Raw genomic sequence first — 23650 nt, forward strand, 5'->3', positions numbered from 1 at the left:
GGATTAAAAATAATATAGGTAGAGGTAAGTACATTACATGCCTATAAAATTTAAGCTTTCTGGGTCAATTTGTAGAAATTTTGATTTTTTTTATATTTTCGGTTCAAAAATTTTCAAAAATTTACCAAAATGTAAAATTGCATTGTACTCGTAGCATCTAAAATTACCTATGTCTGGTGATCGTTGATCGTATATTTTCATGCTTTTTCGGTTTAAATGCTTTCGTTTAAAAATTATTGTTTCTGTAATACTTACTTGGGATACTGATTTTGAGTGAAAGTGGTGTGACCAAACCACTATCGGCGGTGGTCCTTGGTCGGATACTTAAGTACTTCGGACGGCTCACGAGAGCGGATGCCATGGAGGTGATATTTGTGCAAGGCAGAGTAGAAGGAGCCAGAGCCAGACGACAATCGTCGACCCGGTGGACTGACTTCATTCGCAAAGCAACATTCTTTGTTAGAAATATTTTCCGAATCGGAGTAAATCATAGATTTTAATGGAGCCTTCTTTGAAAAAATTGAAAATTGCTTTGGAAAATATCGTATAGGTACTAGGTAGTATATTTAATCAACTTCTAAATTGACTACTCGTATAATTATATTCAGATCGTTCTCTTGAGATTTTCAGTCTAAGGGAGGATGGGGGGGGGGTTGTTGTCTATGGAGGATGGTAAAAGTTTCGGAGATTTACTTCAAAAATGGACAATTTTAGAATTTTTTCAAATGTATATAAAAATCCTACCAACCAAAAAATGATTGGATATGATCAGATCAGATCAGACTGAATCGGGATACTCCCTAAATCTAATCATATCTGACCAGATCTAATCAGATAAACATTCTTATTGGATTAGATTTGTTCACAACTGATCAGATCAGATCACATCTAATTTTTCCTATGGTACATGCGTTTCCAAAAACTATTTATTCCTTTAAGCATAGCAAATGGACACTTGAAGCTGAAAATAATTCCTTCGTCTGCAAGCAAATAGCAATAATCAATTTACTTCATCCGCTTTGGAATGGAAAAATACGCCAACACTATAAAAATAGTCTACAATGGACTTGAAGAAAATATTTAGAAAAGGGTTTAGGTATACATGGGTATGTATTCGTTTTTCGTTTCATGGGCATCTATAGGTACCTACACCTACCTTCTACGCAGTAGGAAATTGTAAGGAATTTATGTATCTTTGACCGCAGCGCGACTTGTTCGCAACATTAAGCTCAAACGGGAGTGAAAAGTATTAAAGAGGCTTTTCAACAGTCATTTATCGCGAGTCATTTACCCAGAGAATTGAGGATAAGGTTTTGGTTAACATGAATGTTACTTTCGCTCGAAACGTAGGCTACAAATGACCGATAAGTCCATTTCTGAAGTATTTCTTCTTTTGAAAGTTGATAAACCGAGCGAGCTGACAGGTGCTAAAACGTAAAAGGTTGAAGAAGAAGGATATGCTCGAGTCCGTTATGAAAGCTGTAATATTCTTAGGTACCACCGCCGCCATCGCCGCCGACGAAACTTCGTTGTAAGCGTGAAAAAGTTTTCAAATGTCAACTCGAAAGCTGACGTAAGAGATGGTACACTACACACGTATACCACCTACCTAGTACCTACCTATAGTACTCTTCTTACTCTCGAACGAACCTCGTGTTAATTTAGTATTGTAACCCGTCAGCAAATTACTTAATGAGGCGTTCATCTCAGTTTGCGGATAAATTTGTCAAAGTACTAATTCGCGACGTCATTTTTTAGCGAGTGAATTTTATTTTGTTCAAGGTGAAACGTTAAAACACGAAGAAATATTTCAAAATGTTTCTCGTAGAAAATAGAAAAGCAGAAAAAAACACGCGCACACACAGACGCGTAACCTAAAAGATAGCTATTTTATGTTGGCGTCGTGAAAACGTTGCAAAAAAATACGATATATGCGACGGAAATGGTTCGTAAAAAAGTGTTATATTTTTGCCGCTACTGTATATATAAGAAAACAGGTGTTCGTAAGTTTTCCAACTATTTTACGGCCCCGTTTTCTGCCCCAACACTTATTGGCAGCGGCTAAACTGTGGTTATTGGAGACCACTTTTACGCACGACTTTGGCATTAAATTTTGCACCATTGTGCATACACCTACCACCTATCTCTCTACCTGTGCCATGCTATTAGGGTTATGCTTGTGAACGCTTCGACGAGCTTGGTAAGGATTTAGGTACATTCGGCTCGAAAGCGAACCGCATCGATGTGAAAATTTTCTCCGCGTTATTCCTTCAGGGAAAAAGAAACGAAAACCAGACCGGTATATTTTTGACGTGATTATAGTTTTTCGATAAAAATGATAGCTAAAGAATAGGCTGTATTTGGTGGAAATGAATTTCTGGATTCCCTCGCTGTTGCGGTCGTACGTTTATGATTAATTTTCAACAGCTACCTGTTTAAAATTCCACTTTCATAATTTCAGTTAAGTACTTAATCGAGAATCTGCGAGGGATCTCTTTTTTTTTCACGCGTCCCAATTGACAAAATTCTAATGAATTATCGCTAGCGAAGGCTGCTTTTTGATACTGAATTCAAGCGTGTTAATTCCTAGACTTTTTAAAATTTAAATTTTCAAGTTGACTTCATAAAATTTTAGGTTGGTGAGTCTAAGTATCATTATCACCAAATTCGCAGCACGAAATCAATTGCACACAATTCCGGATCAAATCTTATCACACTCAATTTAGCCAAATTCCAGCACTTCAGCATAAAATATCTACCAAAAAAATTGAATTTCTCACAATGAGCTAGCTGAAAGCCAATAAAGTTGCTTTTTTTCCTACAAAGTAGGTATAGCTAGTTTGTGAACATGATTTCAATGATACATTCATTTTTCAGTTTCGTTAGCAGCTCAGAATCTTTAAATGCTAGCAAAACTGCAGAAAATCTACATTTATGCAAGGTAGCTACCTAGTCAATTGGGGTTGTACGGAATTGATTCCCAAGCGAGAAATGCGACGTGTCAACGAGTGAGAATGTCATTTAAACGAGGCCTTGTGGTAAGTGTGAGAGATTGCGAAATAAATGTAGCTCTATGTCTAACGTTAAAGGATAAAGTACTTAAATAGCTTAAGGTAAGTTTCCATATAGATATAGCCTATACGTAGTATATGGTAAGGACCCAGAACATGTAGGTATGTGTATTTCATTCGATACATTATATAATGCTTATCTAAGCGTTTACATTGAAAAGAGCCGTATCGTGAAAGGATATTGGGACGAAGCTTGAATCGTACATGAAATACGAGAAGGTCTAATCGAATATATTTTACCCCGCTTACTAAACGATTACGTTTTCGTTTTTGTCTGCTCATTGTGGAACGCCTTTTTTTGTATTTTCTTGAATTCCTCGGTAATAAAATTATAACGACGGTTTCCGACATTCCGGTGCCAAAATTTTTTCAAATTGATCTTTTGTTCTTAAATTATACGTATTCCATTCCGGATTCCCGATGCTAAGACCTGCGTCCTTGTACTGCATTTATGTGAGATGAATTTTTTTTTCATTTCGTTTAGCTTTTACCGCAATGAATACCGTACTGTATAGGTTAGGTTTTCATAATCGAATACTGCTAGATAGCAACCCTTCTTATTTCGTCCTATAGTGAATTGGGTGAAATTTTCGATAACATTTTTAATGTAAGAACATCCGTTTGGAAAATTTTGCAATTTAAAAACCAGATGTCCTTATTATATTAACTCCTCGTCGTCCACCCTTTGATATTCTTATTTATAGACTACTTATCGTTTAACAACCACTTTTCAACCATTCTGGAGCCTCAAGCAAGTTTCTATTGTCCGAAGCATGTATTTATAACTTTGGTTAGTGGTTCTACTTTTTGGGTATTTTCTCGAGTTTTTTAGAGGTCAAGTCCCTGATCTTTTACAGCAAGTTCAAGTTCAGTCAGTAAACTTTTTCTGATGAACTTGGTAAAGAACTCGTTCACTTTCGAGTTCAATATTTACGATTCGTACTATTCTTTTTATTTTCATTTCATGGCAATTTTGCATTCTTAAATTCACGTTTATTAGCCGCTAGGTAACATGATTATCATGGAATCACCTCTATTTCAAAATTGATTTATGTATGCATTTTTGCTCGTCAAAATTTCTCGTTTTGTTTTTTTTTCCTAAGGGATAACAGCCTAGTCGTAGGTGTAAAAAATATAAATTTGAGCTGGTATATCATGGAAGCAGATTTTGGAAAAATTGTACCCAAAATGATGGAGGGGGTCACTAAAATAATTAACACGAGTTTAGGTTGGCTAGGTAATTTTTATTTGAGCAATTTTAAAAAATAAGTTCAAAAGTTATGAATTTATAAATCCTTTGGAGGCTTCTGAGCTTCCCAAACCTGTTCTCATTCGGCTTGGAAGGTTTGAAGTCGGATAAAAATTCTAACATCAGTTCTCTACCTCGATTGTATCAGATTTTTAATCAAAAAATTCACCCCCTAAAACTATTGTTTTTCACATTCCCAAATTTTTCGGGGAGGTATTATTTTAAACATTTTTTTTTTCAAAATTTCAAAATGCTGAGCTGATGTATATACCTACATTTCTAATCAATTTAACCATCTGGTGTAAATTCCAAGCTTGCATGAAAATGACTTTTTTCAATTTTTTTTTCATATTGTAAAAAATGCAGAAACTTTATTTTGAACAGAAAATGAAAATATTAGGTTGCTGAGGTCGTACCTAACCTATGCCTATTTCGTTTTTGAAGAGGACATGAAAACTTCATTTTTGAACAGAAAATACATAAATATAAGTAATCTTCATTTGTGAAGGGAAAACGGAAACTTTACGAAACGGGCATATACAATTTGGGCACATTCTCACTCCTGGCATACAAACTGGGCACACTGCTAGAAATCGCCCTCTAATGACACATACAAATTGGGCACATTAGAAAAAATGAACGAAATCGAAAAGAAGCCATACTACAAATTCGACACACTAGAAAATAATCAAATATGTAAAATAGATAGGACATGTATCCACACATATGTTCTCAATAGATTTCATCCAAGATGTACAATTGAGGTATGCGGATGATAGCTATGATCACCGCATGCCCAGTTTGTATGTGTCATTACTGACCCCCTGGTGTGCTTGCTTATCTTGTGCCCAAATTGTATATGCCCTACGAAACAGAAGCGATTAAACTTTGCTTTAAAAAAATATCTTGAAAAAAAAATGTTTCGAAAAAAAAATTTTCTAGAGAAAAAAACAAAAACTGTTTCTTGCGAAACAAAATTTGTTCTTTACTTTTTTCGACAGAAAATACACACAGTGTTAATTTTTGGAGAAAAACTGAAAACTTCATTTTTGAAAGAAAAACGCAAACTTCTTGGAATAGAAGCAATTAAATTTTGCTTTTGAAAAAAATCTCTTGAAAATAACTTTACCCAAAAAAAGTCTCTAGAATAGAAAAACCCCTGTTTTCTTTGTTGCGAAACAAAATGTGCACTTACTTCAACTTTGAGAAAACTTCTTTTTGAAAAATTTCTTCAGAAGAAACTTTTCCAGTAAAATTTTTGTTGAAACCCAAATTATCATGGGGAGGGGGGCAACTTCTTCATTGGGAAAATTTGTGGAAAAATTGAGGAGACAGTGAGAAAAATATTCAGGAAGCCTTCGTTTTTCGGCAGCACTGCGTCCCACAAAAAATAAAAATAGAGAATTAAATTTTTGGTCATTTTTTTATTTAGTGGCTATAAACTTTATTGTTATTGAGGCACCTAGATATTTACTTTGAGCGAAAATTGGAAAGTTCAAATAAATGATAATCTTATTTAATAAAAGTAAAAAATTGAACAAGATTGGAAAAATTTTGAATTTTTGATTTTTTTCAAAATCCATGTCGAGTGCATTCTTTTAAACGGATTTACCAAAAATGATTTTAAAAAATGAAAATTTTCAACTTAGTAAGTAATATTATGATGTATTGAGTTAAGCATCTCACTCGATAGGAAGGCACCCACAAAGTAGACATAATACGAGAAAAATAAATATATTAGGTAGGTAGCTGGATACCCACGATTAATTTTTGATAGAAGTAAGAAAATTTTTTGAAAGTGACTCAAGATTACCGAAAAGATACTATCAAGTATATAATTTTTTGTAGATACGCTTGTTTTCATATTTTCAATTTTACTTTTATTTTTCCACTTTTGAGCACTTGAATATAGAAAAAAGTTACCTATACATTCCATGCAAAAATAACCCTTGGCATTGGCTATCTTTACCTTTCGAATCTCAGCTATATCAAAACTATCAACATTTATACGGTTTGAGTTGCCGTGATATGAGACCGAAGGCAACGAAGTACAATCAATAAACTCGATAGGTATGCAATATGCATTCTTGTATGTATTGAATGACTTTATCTAGATTTGCAAAAAACTCGGTGCGAATGTTCATTCTAGACTCAAATGGCACAACGAAGAAAACTCCTATACACTACGTACGAACATGAATCAACAAACAATTCCGTTTTTGCGATTTCTCTTGAGAAAAACTTTCACACGTTATAAGATATAGGTAGAGAGGTATACCTTCTACCTTCCTTTTACTATACTCGTATGCCAGTCCCTTTGCTCTTTTTGATAACTCGATCGTAAAGAATATCTTTTGGAAATTTAGTAGAAAAAAGAGTGCAAAAGAGAGAATTTTAATAGCGCAGATCATAATTTATAATTGATAACTTATGTTTACATTGTTCATGTTCAGAGTAAAAAGCACGATGCTTGATGGGTCGATGCTGAAATATGATTATAACATAATGATGATGTACGAGCGTAAATATTCCTTTGATGATTAATTGTATTATACGAACCATAACGTTTCTTATATATGCCTGAAATGACTTACTAATGAATTATTCTTCGCAGGCTTTTATCATTTACCGATTCCATATTGTTTTAGAAAATTTTAACCAAGTTTCTATTTCGTTATACTTATATACCTCTACCTACCAAACCTTTGGTGTAGGTACTCGCGAGTTGCAATATTTAAATAGAATTTTCAAAAAGTTGAAAATTTGTGTACGAGTTCGCGGTGTGATGACTTTTTTTTTCTCCAAAGTTCAACTCGAACTCGTGTTACAACAATAAAATTTGTAAAGCTGCTCGAATAACTATACACGAGTCAAAAAGTCATTGATTTTACCAGACGCAATTGTTCATTCATATATACGTCTGTGGCAAGGTATATCTAATTTTCTCAGCTCAACTATAATTATATCTTGTAGGTAGTTGGCGTATTCGTAAATTTCGAAATTAAATATTACCAGTGAAAATTACAAAGTTTATTCGAAAAAGTTTGCTTTTTAATTACAGGGTTGAAAATGAAATGTTAATTTTTAATCTATTCATTTTACAAATTTTTTTCACTTTTTTCCCCTTTCTCAGGAAGTTGGATCGTCCAACGATGGCTGATTGTAAACCTATTATTACGACGTTACTTCGGAGTAGGTAGGTAGCTGTTTATTTAAAAAATTACAAAGTAATTATTAACATCGGCTGAATAAAATTTTCAAACAAAAGTTTCCAGTTTCCATAAAAATTCTAATTTAGTTTCATTCAAGTGTTTGGAAAAATTACGCAGTGGACTCAACCCGGCTGTAATTTCCTACATTTCTACCTCAACATGTTTTTGCTTTGTTTGATTAAAAATTCGTATACGAAAAAATCGCCATCTTCTAGATTAAATTTTTTCCTACTTTCAAATAAATTACGCGTAATATAACTTTCGTAATTTCACTATGTTAAGGTAAAGTTTTATACATAACAATTTAGATTTTATTATTCAAGTTACCACATTAAAGCGACACTGTATAAATAAACGTCGAACTTACGCTTTTGTAAGTATACCCATAGTTTACTTTAGAAAAAGAAAAAAAAAGATACTCAAATTTTCATAAATATCTTAAAGTGTAATGTCAAAACGGTAGGCTAACTGCTGTAAGGCATTGACAAATTGAATTTCTTTTTCGAAATCATCTGACATGCATTTTTTATGTAACTTGGCGAAAAAAAAGGTCTCGAGTAGTGTTTTGAAAGATACCAACACGAAATGTGTGTCAGAGTTTTGTTCGCTTAATCAGTACATCTTTTTGTTACGGTTTACTTTTCATTGACGTCTGTGTAACGTCGAAATATTTGCTGATTCGGTTATTTTTTTCGTAAGTATTAAATCACGGTGTACTGACTTGAAAATCATCGTTTTAGGTAGCATCGAACGTGTCATTTCGTCAAGATTTTATTTACTTAGTACATAAATCTGAATCCAAATAGAGAAAACATCGCATCAGTGCGGTCACATAACACCCTTCTCCCAACTCTAATCATTTTAAAATAAATTTACAAAAAAAAAAATTCAAATTTCTGGTCAACTTTCTGTACAGACTTTTTTTGCACGAGGGACCTTTTCATAGTGCAAGACACGATTAGAAGTCGAGAATTTTTCTTTAAAAAATAAAAAAAATTCTTACTAAAGTAGTCTATGCAAAATTTTACCCAAACGAGACATTTTTAAAATTTTGGTCGTTTTTCGACAGTCCATTGATTTTTGATATTTTTGAGTGGTTTTTACAATAAAGGAGGAGTCTCGATATATAAAGCCCATTTTTTGGGCCCAGCACAGTTATCGACTCAGCTACTCTTGAAATGTTGTAGTAAACGTCCCAAATACGAATCCGTGGTTATAGTTAACTCAAAATTATCATTTTTTGACCTCCAGGGGTTCCCAAAGTTGTGAATAAAAAATTTTTTAGGAACCACTGAGTATTATTTTCAAAAACTTTTTAAACGTAAAATATCAGTTTGAACCCGATAATCGTTATGCGAGGTGATTTTCCCATTTTCGACCCTCAGGGGCAGAAATTGGTGGGTTTCAATTTTTGGAAAATTTTGGAATCGCAATTTTGACCTAACCTCTTTGAACCCCGCTAAAAAGCTTTTTACAGTTTATTAGTATCCGAAAGACCTTCATACTACCAAATTTTAAGCTCAATAAAATTTTGTGCTGGTACTCAAAAATCCAATTTTCCAATTTTTTGTAATTTCAATGTTTTGGGAGTCCCTGGAAAGCTGAAAATCTGCGATTTGCGCAAAACGTAATGTTTTGAGGTATATATTCAATTATCTAGATGAAAAAGTTTAATTGAGCTTCCTCTATGTTGGTAACTTTGAACCCCCTTTTTTTAGAGGACCCCACTTTAGGCACCCCTAAGGGCCTAAAAAATGTGTTTATGCATATTTTTTCAAATAAATTGAAGAATTTGCGTTTGAAAAACACTAGCAAGAGCTCAATAATTTTTCACTTGATTTTTCCTGTAACATTCATAATTGAGGTTTTTTGGGCCAAATTCTGAGATTTAACTCTTCGAAAAAACATTTAAATCACGTTTTCACGATTTCAACGAAGTAAAATCACAGAATTTGGCCCAAAAAAGCTCAATTATGAATGTTACAGGAAAAATCAAGTGAAAAATTATTGAGCTCTTGCTAGTGTTTTTCAAACGCAAATTCTTCAATTTATCTGAAAAAATATGCATAAAGAGCATTGGGAAATCTTACAAATAGTATTCGCTGCGCCGTACATTCATGTCAAATCACCACTAACAAACCACGGAGCAACTAACGAACTTGCAACTGAGTATGGTCGGAGCAAAATTCTGTTATTCGCCGGGCATCCGCTTGGAGCGCTAATGTCGCCACCCAATCAGCGCAGGACGAAGTGGTTTGTTGATGTTTATTTGACATGGACGTACGGCGCAGCGAATACTATTTGTAACATTTATACAATGCTCTAAACACCTTTTTCAGGCCCTTAGGGGTGCCTTAAGTGGGGGCCATTAAAAAAAAGGGGTTCAAAGTTACCAACATAGAGGAAGCTCAAATTAAACTTTTTCATCTAGATAATGGAATATATACCTCAAAACATTACGTTTTGCGCAAATCGCAGATTTTCAGCTGTCCAGGGACTCCCAAAATATTGAAATTACGAAAAATTGGAAAATTGGATTTTTGAGTACCAGCGCAAAATTTTATTGAGCTCAAAATTTGGTAGGATGAAGATCTTTCGGATACTAATAAACTGTAAAAAGCTTTTTAGCGGGGTTCAAAAGGGTAAGGTCAAAATTGCGATTCCAAAATTTTCCAAAAATTGAAACCCACCAATTTCTGCCCTTGACGGTCGAAAATGGGAAAATCACCTCGCATAACGATGATCGGGTTCAAACTGTTATTTTACGCTTAAAAAGTTTTTGAAAATAATAAATCCTTTTTTTATTCACAACTTTGGGAACCCCTGGAGGCCAAAAAATGATAATTTTGAGTTAACTAATCACGGATTCGTATTTAGGACGTTCATTACAACATTTTAAGCGTAGTCGAGTCGATAACTGTGCGGGGCCCAAAAAATAGCCTTATCGGGCCTCCTCCTTTTACAATTTTTAGGGTACCTACTTCATTTGTGAATAATCATTCCTTGCACTTGCTTTCATCGACGTTCATTGTTTCATATATTTGTAAACGTAAAGATAAGGTAGAGCAAGAAAACAATTTTAGGGCATCTTCCTCTAATGAAACATATTTTAAATGGAAAATGAGTCAAATTCTTTTTTTTCTGAGTACCTATTGATTCCTGATCCGTGATTTTAATCATAGTTTTCGTAATTTTACCCAACCTTGACCGTTACTGTGCTATCTGATTACCACTTCCAAGAATGGAAAATTATGGAAAATCAAGGTTTGAAAATTTTTTTAACAGATACCTACTTTTACCCGTTTAGTTTGTAAGAAGGTTAAGCAAACGCACCTGCTAGGATTAGGTTGATGTTGAGTACCCCAATCTAACGAATGGATTATGTTCCTTTTAACGTGAAACACGTCTGTATTTAAAGCATAACTTTGAATTTTATCCGAGTAGTATTACACTTTGCTTCATTTCAAGTATCCTTCTGACTCATTTGCTGACCCTGAAAGTTTTACAACTGTTGTTTCTCGAAGCGATTTTTTGTTTCGTTTGTTTTATTTATGTACAACTTTACGCTGGATATACCAAAATCGCAACTCTTGATTTTACGAGATCCCTGTTTATGATGATACACGAGGCTTAGTATCCTCAAACTAAAGCACAATGGTTATATCATTTGGGCTGCCTACCATATACGTACTTACCTTTGGGTATTATTTTGAAAACGTACGCACGTATCTTGCTGAAGAATCAAAAAATAAGGCATCATTTTCACTACACTCCTAATCTCGTCGATTTAACAAACACTCGAAAAATCATACCTATTTTTAAACCTATAGTAAAATTTTATTAAACCAAAACTAAAAAGAAAAAATCAAACGACGAGACATATGCGTTAATTTTAGGGAAAACTTTGAAGAAAAAAGCACTTATGCGTATAGAAGAAGCGAAGGCGAAAGAAATTATGAAAAGAATATCGTCCCCAAAGGCGTTCCGAATGTCAAGCCAAGATTAAGAGAACACTTCTGATCGTTATCTTGAATTTTCGTTACATTCGATGGAATCGTTACACACTTCTCTATCATATTTAGAGAAGAGAGAACAGTAACAAATTCTTCAGCTCTTTCTCAAGTACAATTTCTCTACTCGTATTTGGTGAATTGAAAGTTGATATATCCTCACGTACGCGGGCCAAACGTACCACATACAAATTACTCGTAGACGTGACTGTTTAAATGTATAAGCTCTTCGGTGGCCTTTTTATCGCTTTATCAATACAACACTATTTGGATTTACCGCACCGACAACATCGTTTCAATCTCTATATATGAATTTTTTTCGCTAATGTACTCGTATTCGTAGTACGAAAATCGTACATATCCAGATACTCGTATAAGCGTAAGATTTAAGTGCGCTTTGCCGCGAAATTCTAATCTTTAATGTATTTTAGGCTGTAAAATTAATTCGGTTGGGAGACAACGCGATGCGATGCGATGGTTTCGGTATATTTCGTTTAATTGTAATGAACGTCGTAGGTTCATATAAGAAGATGCGAGTCGTTCTATAACACAACGTCGTACAGCATCGTTTCGTATACGAGAATACATATGAGAAGAGGAACCTTCATTGTTTTTCCTTATCTGCATCAGTGCGTGATTTGGGCTAAAAAAAAATAAACTCGTTGCGTAATCATGGGAATTTTTTCTCCCGAAAACGAGTTTCTCATTAATTTAAGGATGAAGGGAACCTCCACCAAAGTATCGTGTTTTCAACAATTATTCATTGTACTTAATTTAACAACTAGCGTAAGCAAGTATTCATTCTTGAATAGATTGTAGATGACGAAAGTCATATGCTGTATTTTCATCGCATATACGATGAGGAAATCCGGCTAAAAATCAGTATTTTGAAAAATAGTTGGAGAAAAGTTTCCTTTCGGAGATATAATATTTTGCCTTGTTGTGAAAAAAATTGTAGGCGAACGACCGAACTGCGTAAACTTTTTTCGGCTACTTTTTTTTAATTACTTCGAAAATAATTGGAAGCCGTTATCAATTAAAGTCTACATTCGAATTTTTGTTTCTGTGGAATTTTCATTAATTGAAAATTATTCCAAAATTGTAGCATTATGCTATGCCTCCTTTTTTTTTAACGAAATTTCGAACTGAAACTTAATTAAAAATTCGATAAGATCGAAACAATTTTTTTGTTGAAAAAATGCTTATGAAACGAAAGTATACTCGTACAGTAGAACAATGGTCTACCTACTGTGAAATACGATAACCCTTGAAAATTTTTTAATGTTTATACAGTTACCGACCGCTCGTTTTTATAGTAGAAATGAAAATATTTTTCAAAACGCAAGGATATCCAAACCGTGATGATATTATCTGCAAAAAAATTACTCCGGGTGAAGCTTCTAGAGGCAAATTTTTATGTTTCAAAATATCATTTGCAACTTATGATTTTTCAACAGCTTTTCAGGGATTTTTTTGTAATCAATTCCAGTCGACTTACATCGTTTTCTTTCTTTTCTTTTTTTTGAATTCGCGAGAAAAGGGTGGGATTTAAGAGGACGACAATATCCATGACAAAACATGGTGTCCAGTTCAGCTTCTCAACTTCATTTCGGTACCTAAATTTTTCCTAATTCCTAGTGAAATTTCTTGTTCTTGAGTTATGAACAAAAAAATGAACTGAGAAATTCAGAATCTTGAAAAGCATCCAATTTTGTAGCATCTTTTTTGCATTTAGGATCATTCGCGTTAATTCGACCAAGAAGTGGTAAGCGGGGTGGGCGATTTCTTTGAAATTTTTCCTGTGGAAAGACGTTCCGAAGGAATGACCAATGACGCAAATCGCAGCCCTCTATCCTTTTTTTTTGAAAGGCTGCTAGGGGGTGTCAAAGTTTTCAGTGAACTTGAAATATCATCCATACATTTCAGCAGTGGATTACTCGATAATCGCGATACCTACCAAAATGGAACTTTATCCAATAGTTTAGGGGTTTTGAAAGGCTGTTTGACGATATCATAAAAATCAGTGTTGCCACTTTTTTTCGACAAAAAATTGACTCGAAAAGTTTCAAAACGTAGTTTTCATATCGTTCCGACTCTCAAAAATTCTGAAAAAAATATGTTATGGACAACTTTTCATGCCGAACAACATATTAAACAATTGGGATGGCGTTATTTCGTAAAGTCGATTTTAAAAAATTGAAAGTTTGCGAAAAAATGCGATTTTTTTATTTAAAACACGAAAAAAAGTTTCGATTGGTAAAGTTGACCCATTTGCCTCCTATTTTTACGTAGGTATCCGTTTAAAAAGTTGAAAAAACTCTTTCACTCAATGAAATAAACTCATCGCAAAAAAATCAAAATTCAAAAAAATTCAATTTCTAATTCCAAACATCAAAAAAATATTTACCCCTTCTGGAGCATATTCAAAATTCTGGAGAAATTGAAAAATCGCGCTGGATGCTCCAGAATGGCTGGAAACGGTGGGATTTGGGAAATTAATGTAAGTTTTTTGGGTTTTAGACCATGCTCTTTCTAAAAATCGCGGTCCCGTTCAAATCGGAGGTTGACACCTCAAGAGGCCCCTTTGTTAGATTATTGAAAAATATCAACAATTGATCAGAAATTCTCAAAATTGATCAAAATTGCAGAACAAGTCATAAAATTTGTCAAATTGAGCCCCCAAAAATTGAAAATTACTACGAGAAGTTGATTTAAAAAATCAGCAAAATTCAGCACTGTTGTGAGAAAACTGCTCAAACATTTGTCACAGTGACATAAAAATAGATATTAAAAATTAGCTAAGAATTAATCGAACATAATGAAAGTTGAACTGAATATTGCAAAAACACTCCATTTGTTAAAAATTACGAAAAAAGTGAAATGAAATTGGGAGAAAATCACCCGAATCATGAATTACGTTTGAATGAATAATTCGAGCTACAAATCAAATCACCATTTGAATCGTCTCTAAACCTAGCAACAGTTAAAAATACGGTTCAAAGGATGTTAAAAAAATATCACGAATAAAATCCTTATTCAACGATGAAAAAATGTTCAAAACTATTTTTCCTGCTGCTTGCATCACTGCCTTCTAAAAATGCACTGGATTTGGAATTTCTGAATGTTAATAAAATTGCCTAACCAGTTTGCCGTAAATATGGATCATGAAGCCTCTCTCTTATTGTCTAGTTAAATAACCATCCCATCATTTCCGCCCCAACCTAACCCTTCAGAGGTTTGCAGGCAGAACTCGTACATTATCACACATTTGTGATCATTTCATTTCTTGTGAAATTATATAAGGGTCGAGGGTTCATTTTTGGCTACTTGTTGAATATTTCGCAGCTGGTTTCAAAGAAAGTGAATAAGAGATGAAAATTGATCCGTAATTTGAATTTGAACGTTTCAAAATTGAACTTTCACAGTGAAAACTCAGCTTTTTATGATAAGAGAACAAAAGCTGAAAAGTACACGTTCAATTAGTAATTTTACTAGGTGTTTTCAGCATTTTACAAGCAATACGTCGATAATTATAAACTCCAGTCATCGTGGGAAAAAAAACTCATATTATCGTAAAAGTTTTCCACTTTTTATTGAAATTGCCGTCTACGAGTATTTGACATTCAACTTCATTTTCTCGAATAAATTTCAATAAAACACGAATAATCAAAATTTGTCTCTTATGAGTAGGTAGATGTACTCCACCTTTCTCCCAGACATCAATTTAATTGAAATGGTTTCGTTGCAGTGGAAATGTTCATCTTGGTGGGAACTTTTGATGAAATACACGACACATACAATATTGAATTATTCATAACCAGTAATTTCGCAGTATCGGTTCGATTTTCATTTCATCTAAAGTTGGAAATTAATTTTCGGTAAATTTTTCAATCATTATTGAAAATGCTTTTTAATTACGAAAATAAATTTCTCTATCTACGTTTTAATACTTCGATAGGTTTCTCTTATAAGGAAGGTATACGTATGCTAGCTGTTTAATGAGAATATAGTGGTCAGAATTTCTCCTTTAAAACATATAAAGATGAAAGCTACACTGAAATTCACATTTACTCGACAACACAACAACGTCTTGCTTTCAAGTTATACAGAGGTGTATCATGTATCTACATCGTAAAAGATTAGATTTCACGTGCCTTCAAATACACGTAAAAGCAATCTCACTCCTGGAACGAGTAAAATTACATAATAAACACTCGACTCTATTCAACGCGCTAACTAGAAGATTATTTGATTTCAGTACCTTATAGGTTGTTTTTCCAACCTATTTCTAGAGAGGAACTTAAACTGACCAACTGAAAATGAACTCGAGTCGAGAAAAAAAGACGTAACATCGTCAAAATGATAACGCTTACCTTTTCTCTCGAAGACGAATCGCTTATCCTAAGTAATTACACTGTGGCTAGGCAACAACACTTGACGGTACCGCGAAACCGCGAACAGTCCTGTAAATAAAACGTAAATTTGAATAAGACATGGAATTTAAAGAAGCAAAAAAAGAAAAAAAAAAACATAGTATCATAGATTAATCAACAGCATATCCCAAGTGAGTGAAATTTGTAAGTTTTATACTGCATCTAAACTTTACACAACTTAAACCGATAAGGAAAGAAAGCCACAGCCTCGGGGAACATTTCAAGCTTCAACGATAGTCGAAAATAAATACGCTCTTGATTTCCCTGGTGCTTAATTCAAAATTACACTAAATTTTTTCCACCAAATGTTTCGACTGAGTCGTATTAAAGTTTTGCTTTCAAAAATAATTTTTCCCTAGCTTAAATTATTAAGATAAATATTTAGTCGACTAAAAAGTTGAGTTTTTTCAATTGAGCTATTTATTTTTATAACTGCGCGACGAAAACTTCCGCCGAGTATTTACCTAATTTTTATAAAATATACAACTTGCACGTAACAATGTCAACGTAAAAACCAAAATTTTCGTCAATTTAATTACGAATGAAAAGTGACTAGAGAAGGAAAAAAAACTTCAACTCGACAAGTTTTCTAGCTGTTTTCTCGCCCATTTTTGCCAACTTGCGAACGGAAGTTGATTCGTATTTTTCTTTACATTTTTATTGCACTGTTCCGCTGTCACGTAATTGCACAAAGATGGAAACGAATCGACGTATTTTTCTAAACGAGATCATGGTGTAGAGGAAAAATCTCATCATGTTCGATGCACTCTTGTTTTAAAATGAGAAAATATTCGTCGAAAAGATACCGAAGAGAAAAATGAGTCAATCAACAAGTAAGTACTTGGATTGCAAAGTGCAACGGGGCAAAAACACTTTTATATCCAACTTGGATACGGATACCTACATAAAGTACCTCATTACAGCACTTTTACCACGCTCATAACTTCCCCTCCCCGATCAATTTTTATAGACACTAAATTTAAGGTCGAGAAAAATATGCATAAAACCCATGTACATAGGTATGTTTTTTAATTTTTTAAAAACGTTTCACAAGATTTTATTTACCAACATATTTTTTCCAACTTTGATTGCCTCGTCGTGCTACCAAAACTGGCCGAAAAATATGCAGTGGTCATCTTTTTATGCGGAATGAACCATTTTCATGTAAACGGTATTCTCGGGTAAGATAGGTGAAATGTCTCTATTCCAAGATTTGGGAAAGTACATATGATGGATTATTGTTCGGAACCTCTAAAAAAATTTTCAACCCAAAAATCCACCTCCCCCTCCCATTCTTCTTGACCGGTATAGCTAAAACCACGCGTTTTCTGCGAGAAAAAAAACAACATCTACGAGTATGAGTAGTGAAGGTAAAATTTAGGTACTACCTGGAATATATAGAGGAAGGGTGAGCCTTTCGACACAATTTTTAAAATATTTTTTATCGCAGTGGTAGGGGTAAAATTGACAAAAGAAAACTTTGTATCGACGCGACGTCGTTCCGGACTGAAAGGGGGCACAAAAAAATTGTTTTCACCGAAATGCGTTGTTTGATGAGTACTTTCACCCAACATAGGAGTTTAATAAAAAAAATTGTCTGCAACGTGCTCATTTTTTCAAAAAACCTCTCAAAATACCAGATTTTTGCGGATTTTTTTTGGAAAAAAATATGCATAATACGTAAAAATGTTTGCAACAAAATTTTTCAGCGCAGAATTCCAACTCCAAAAATGTGTCAACAATTTGTCAAAAACACTTACCAACGAATTTTGGGCAAGACCACACTTCATATTTGAAGCAAATTCCTAAAATAGGGCACTACAGCAGCTGTACTTATCAGAGTAACCTTCAGAACTTTTAGAGGTGGTACATTTAGATTTTAATTCAATAATACTAGATCGAGAAAGAATGTCCAAAAACCCTCCAATTCATGTTCCGTAAATTGATTTTTCGATTTTTTTTAAAACCAATATTTTTGAATTTTTTTCAGTCATGGATTTGCAAAATCTTGTGTAAGAATGCGATTTACAATTCTAGCATTTTTTATGTAGAACCCTCTTTCAATTGATTGGAAGTTCTTTCGAGTCATTTTGAGCAGTTCTGGAACTTTCAGCCAATTTTTGAAAAACATACTTTCTATAAGTACGAAAGCTGAAATTTTATATGTATCATACGTTCGACTTCGCAGATCAATGTGTGTGGGAGGGGTGGGGGTGATATTTGGCACTTAGGTATAAAGCGATACGATCGATACAGATTTTATTATTTGCATCAGTGATCAATACTCGACCAATTACACACCATTTTTCCAAAATCGGTTTCACATGCGTGGAATTTTCCCCGGCTTAAAAATACCTCACAGTCGACTCAAGGTGAATTTTTGAATTCTTCAGTTTTTAAAGACTTGGGCGGTGATGCTTGAAATTCGTAATCGGCTTTATCAGTGTGATCGGTCGTAATGAAAATTTTGACGAAAACAGCGTGAACTGTCGTATTGGGAAACTGCTATGCTTGAAAAGTTGATAATAATGATAAATTTTTTTTTGAGAAATTGTTGGCTGCTTGAAATGAAACTGGAGTGGCAAATTTTTTCATATCTATATCTCGTTCTACGTTTTTTAAAATGTATATTAGAAATTTTAAATTCAAATTGAATTGCATTTGATCGCGTATTGAAAATGAAATTAATTGAAAATCCAATGAAAATGGACAAAGATCGAATTAGATTAGAAAACTTTTACATTTTTTACTCGTAAGTAACCACGTAATTTTCATTTTTGGACGCAAAATTCCACAATCATTACGATACCTTACGCTCATTACGATTTTCAAGCATTGCAAACCAAAAAAAAATAACTACCGATGAGGCCAATTACGATCGATTGCGATTTTCAAGCATCACCGCCTTGGTATACAAAAAAGCCCAATTAAAACTCAATTTCTAAAAAATTGTGATGAGTAGACATGCCTTAACTGCCTATGGTAGTTCTGGTGTAATCCGCTCTAGGGTGGTTATTATCAGAATAACCAGTTTGTAGGTCAAGACACAAGGTTACTTGTAAAATACCGCGATCCTGGGTCTGGACCAGGATTGCGAAGAACATCTTCTTCACTTCTTTACGAGATCTCGAGCTCTTCGTAATGTAGTCAACGTTTTGGTGATTTTAGCCCTCGTGGCTCCTTGCATTTTTTATAATTTAAGAATTACCCGCTTGTTCGGATAAAATTGTGTATTTTAACGGTATTCGCGGTATGTTTCGAATCGGACGTCGCGATTATTCGGAATCTTGGTAGGCCTCCTATTTGTCGACCATAGGAGAGTCTACTTGCTGAAGGTGTACAAGATTAAATCATAATCATCGCTGGGCCTAGTATTGGTGAGCCCCTGAAGAGATGATTAACGTGAACAGTTGGGTAAGTGTTGAAACACACTCCAAACGATCATTATTTAATTATAATTATATCGTAATTAAATAATAGAAATGACTCAATGTAGTGGAGCATTTGCACCTAACTACATTGAGCAACGAATAAATTAGAAATTAAGGAATAGCTTGTTCTAATTTCACTTATGTAACCATCGTTAGACCAGGATTCGTCCTGAGATGCAAGCTTAATATACATAACGTAAAATTAGGTCTATTCACCAGTTTATGGTAATTTCATTGATTATCCTTACGATAATTAATGCAATATTATTTGCACTATTAATTAGGTTATTTTATTGGTATTTATTTCATCAATAAATAATTTAAAATGGTTGTCTCGTAATTATTTATTAGTTACGAACTTGGTTTTAGTATGTACAGATGAGAATGTGATTTAGGTTGCATAGAGATATGCAACCAGGCATAGGTAATTTCTCACCCCTTAGGAAAATATTTCTATCCAACTCAACTAAAGAATTTTCACATTATCAGTTACTTTTGGTAACCAAAAACTGACATGTCGAAAAGTTAAAATCTTTCTGTACCATGTTCTATCACAGAACCGGGGCAGAAAATTTAATAAATTTGGTGTATTATATAGAACAAAATGTGCTGAAGATTACGTAAAGTGGATAGTTAAGATGAATTAATTTTACCGAATCATCTTCTTCCACAAATCATGATCTATTTTTAATCACTACAAGAACTAAATCTCATAAAATACAAGAAAAAGTGTGGTGAATCTTCGAGAATATTCTTCTGAGGCAATCTCCACAGGCGGTGGAATGAGCTGAAGGAATATTTAATTCCAAGAAAATCTCATCACACTCATATTGCGTTTTGTGAGATATAAAAAATAGATATGGTTATTTTTCGAGAATATGCTTCTAAGGCAATCTTCACAGGCGGTGAAATGAGCCAGCGACATATTTAATTTCGAAAAATACCATCATGAATCGTAACCTACATGCACTACATTCTCTGAATACACCAAATAACACCTATTTTCTCCAAAAATTTTCGAGTATAGAAATTTTCAAACTTTTCGTAGACTTGTGAATTTTCTCGTACACGAAAATAAGCTCTATCAATAAGGTTATTCCTGTCAAAGAGACAGTTACCTACATAACAAAACTAGCCCCAATTTTTTCCAATAATTATTTTTCAAAACCCCAAAGATTGATGCTTTTCCATTTTAAAAATTCCCTAACTGAAAAATCCCATAATTTTTATAGCATTAATCTAGATGAAATGTGAGACCAATTTTTCATAACGAAAAATGAGCTCTCAAAAGACATCGCAAAAATATACCCAAATTCCAACATTTGTACTCTGTACAAATTATTCTTCCAAAGATTCGTCTTGAAAACTATAGCTCGCCACCTCGTTTTCCACACGAGATCTTATACAGCTATAACACCTCGTGTACTATTTTCAGACATGGCACACATTTCAGTAGGTCATTTGGTTGTGACTTTGAACCATTGTCAAGGTAAAAACCGCCACATTTGACACTCAATGCATGGTACTTGTTTCTATATTCTTCCGAGCATAGAGAAATGATCTTTACCAGGCATCGATGAAAATGGCGTGAGATTTTCTCCTTCAGCCACCTTGGGCTCACATGGCGAAGTTTTACCCATATTCACAAAATATGGCGCGAATTTTGTCACGTAGCTCAAGCTGGCTATAGATGGCAGAAATATCAGTTCAATTCTTTACCAATATTTGACACAGTTCTCAGCAACCACCTTGACCACTTTTTCAATGCCAAGGACGAAAAATCCTAGCATCTCTGTCAAGACGAAAATCATTTCATATTGTACATCGAATACAATATTTTTCCTCCCATACCCCACCTCCTCCCGGCAGAAACTTCAAAGACCACTGCCGACACAGTCATTAAATGAGCAAAATTCTTCCTTGTGAACTGCTCATGTACATCTAGAAGGTGTAATAAAATTGGTTAGATAGGTGACAATTGTCAACCTACACCTCTTTGTACCTTCTAGGATGCCGACAAAAACCATTAAATTTCAACTGTACAAGCTTAAAATAGAAGCACAAGTACAGCATCTCCGAATCGTCTTGTAAATTTTTGACAAACAAGACAATAAAACTCGAAAAAATCTGCTCTTAGTACTGTACTGAACCAGCCATTTTTATAGTCGTTTTGTCCTTGTCTAACAAGTCGTTCTCACTCTAACATATGTAATGTATTGTTTTACGATATGTAATTAGTTTTAGCACCTAATTATCTATTAAGCTGTACATACTAACCCTTAGATCTTGCCGACTCCAGCAACTCAAGATTTCACTGTTAAATGAATTGTCATAGGAAATGTATTCAAGGCCAACAAGTTGACAATTGGACAAAGTTAAAGGTCAAAACTTTACATCTTCGACACTTCTATGAAGCTGGAACTATGACCACACCAGTACAGTGATTTTCTTCGCGCCGAATGGAACTTTGTATTCGAGTTATACTTTCGAATTCGTGATTCTTTTTAGTTCGAGTTCATTTGATTAAAACACATTTATTTCGTTTCGAATTTAATTCGTTGCATTAATTTGCAAAATTTTTGAAAAATCATTCTTTAGATTTGCAATCATTTTTAATTTTGAAAATGTCCGAATGCGAATCCAATGATAAAAAAGATGCATCTGCATCTGAGAAGGACTTGGAGCCTTCTCCAGAAATCAAAATTGAAAATTCTTCGGAAAAGTGCAGTGATCCTGAACCAGTTGACTTGACGACGACTCCTGCTACACTTCCTCCATTCTCAACTTTAAAATATTTGTCAAATTCAGAATCGTCACACTTCGTGATAAAATCATTCTCGATACCCCTACCTCGAATTGAGCTAGACTACACTGATGACATCGAAGACCCAGTCGAATTTTCAGCAGTAGAAAGTGAGGAAATTGATGAAATTTCAATTGCCGATGCACTTCGTGTAATTTTGGATGATCCTATCGACGATGAAATAATAGAAGCTCCTGTCAATATGATGACTTCGGAAATTTCCAGAAAATTGAGTGCTTCAGAAAGCTCAATTTCTTCAAGTGGAAAATTATCAACACATCCGAGACCAAATTCTCCAAATTTTCCAGCTCCAACGGAACCTATTTTGGCAAATTTCATTTGGGTAGGCGATAGTCTAGCTTACTATATGGCGAGAGGTAGAATGGCACTAAATAGAGAACTTCCGGAGTATCTCCGCGATCAGATTTCAATTACTGAGCTTTTCGAAAAATTGAGGACAGTGACCTTCCCACCTAGGTCCAAATTCATTCTGTCAGCTTGCCAATTAGAATTGAATTATTCTAAAAAGCCCTACAGAATTGTAGAAGAACAATTACGACGCGTTATAAATCTACTGCTCCAGAAAGATGCAGAATGCATCGTCCTATTGTTTCCTCTGGTGAAACCAAGGACTCCTGATGACCAGGATGTGAAGATACTCAGGTATATTGAATTTAAAAATATATTCCTGAATGTCGCGATTGATCCTCGTATAATTTTTCTGAGAGGTCCCTCTATGCAATTTCTAGAGATAGAAACTGTCACTAGAGCTGGCACTCAATATGTTCGACCTAAACGCGGAAATAATGATGAAATTTTACCAATTTTTCGGAAATTTCATTTTGTGCCTAATCTTCACCGATATTTTCCCGCTACTTCAGAATACAAAGAAGTCTACGAAGCAATCGAAACTGAAATTACTCGATTAGGAATAACCTTGAATGAACATTCACGATGCAACTCGAGATTTTGGTTTCGAGGTGAGTTGAAACAACTCTTCAACCCCCACCGAGCTCCCAAAATTGACCCAGGGTGGCCAGAGACGGAATTGGATGCCTTCAATATTCAAACTCGAAGACGAACCAGTAGTTACAGGGATGACTCCCCCCGCCCAGTTATTTTTCAAGATTCATCTCAAGCAGAGTTACCTATTGAGGGAACTTTAGGCGAATTGACAATGGAAAATATCAGTCAATTTTTGGAACCGCCACATACGAGCCAGAAATGGCATACTTGTAGAATAAAACACAATTCTCAAGAAAATACCTCAACTCCAAAGCCAACACCACCGAGAGAGCTTTGTGAATCTGCTGAATCTCTCTCTGAGTCCACTCAAACTCAACTTTTACATAATGACATACGTGATCCAGCTTGCATTATTCCAGTTAAGATTGGGTACCGCCAGGTTGCATTACAGCTGGATTCAGGGGCACTCCCGAAC

General features: G+C 34.3%; 1 protein-coding gene across 7 annotated transcripts in view; it reads right to left on the reverse strand.

Annotated features, from left to right (window-relative positions):
• Positions 1–23650, reverse strand: part of LOC135835880 (zwei Ig domain protein zig-8-like) — a 294812-nt gene that overhangs the window by 116428 nt on the left and 154734 nt on the right. For 5 of the 7 annotated variants that reach the window (XM_065350344.1, XM_065350346.1, XM_065350343.1 and 2 more), the window contains exon 3: positions 15916–16005. The exons of the other annotated variants lie outside the window; for them this stretch is intronic. The gene's annotated coding sequence lies outside the window, so the exon portion shown is untranslated. The remainder of the gene's footprint in view (positions 1–15915; positions 16006–23650) is intronic. 7 annotated transcript variants of the gene reach the window in all.

This window comes from Planococcus citri, chromosome 2 (assembly GCF_950023065.1).
Source record: "Planococcus citri chromosome 2, ihPlaCitr1.1, whole genome shotgun sequence".
In the NCBI taxonomy this organism is placed as follows: Eukaryota; Metazoa; Arthropoda; class Insecta; order Hemiptera; family Pseudococcidae; genus Planococcus; species Planococcus citri.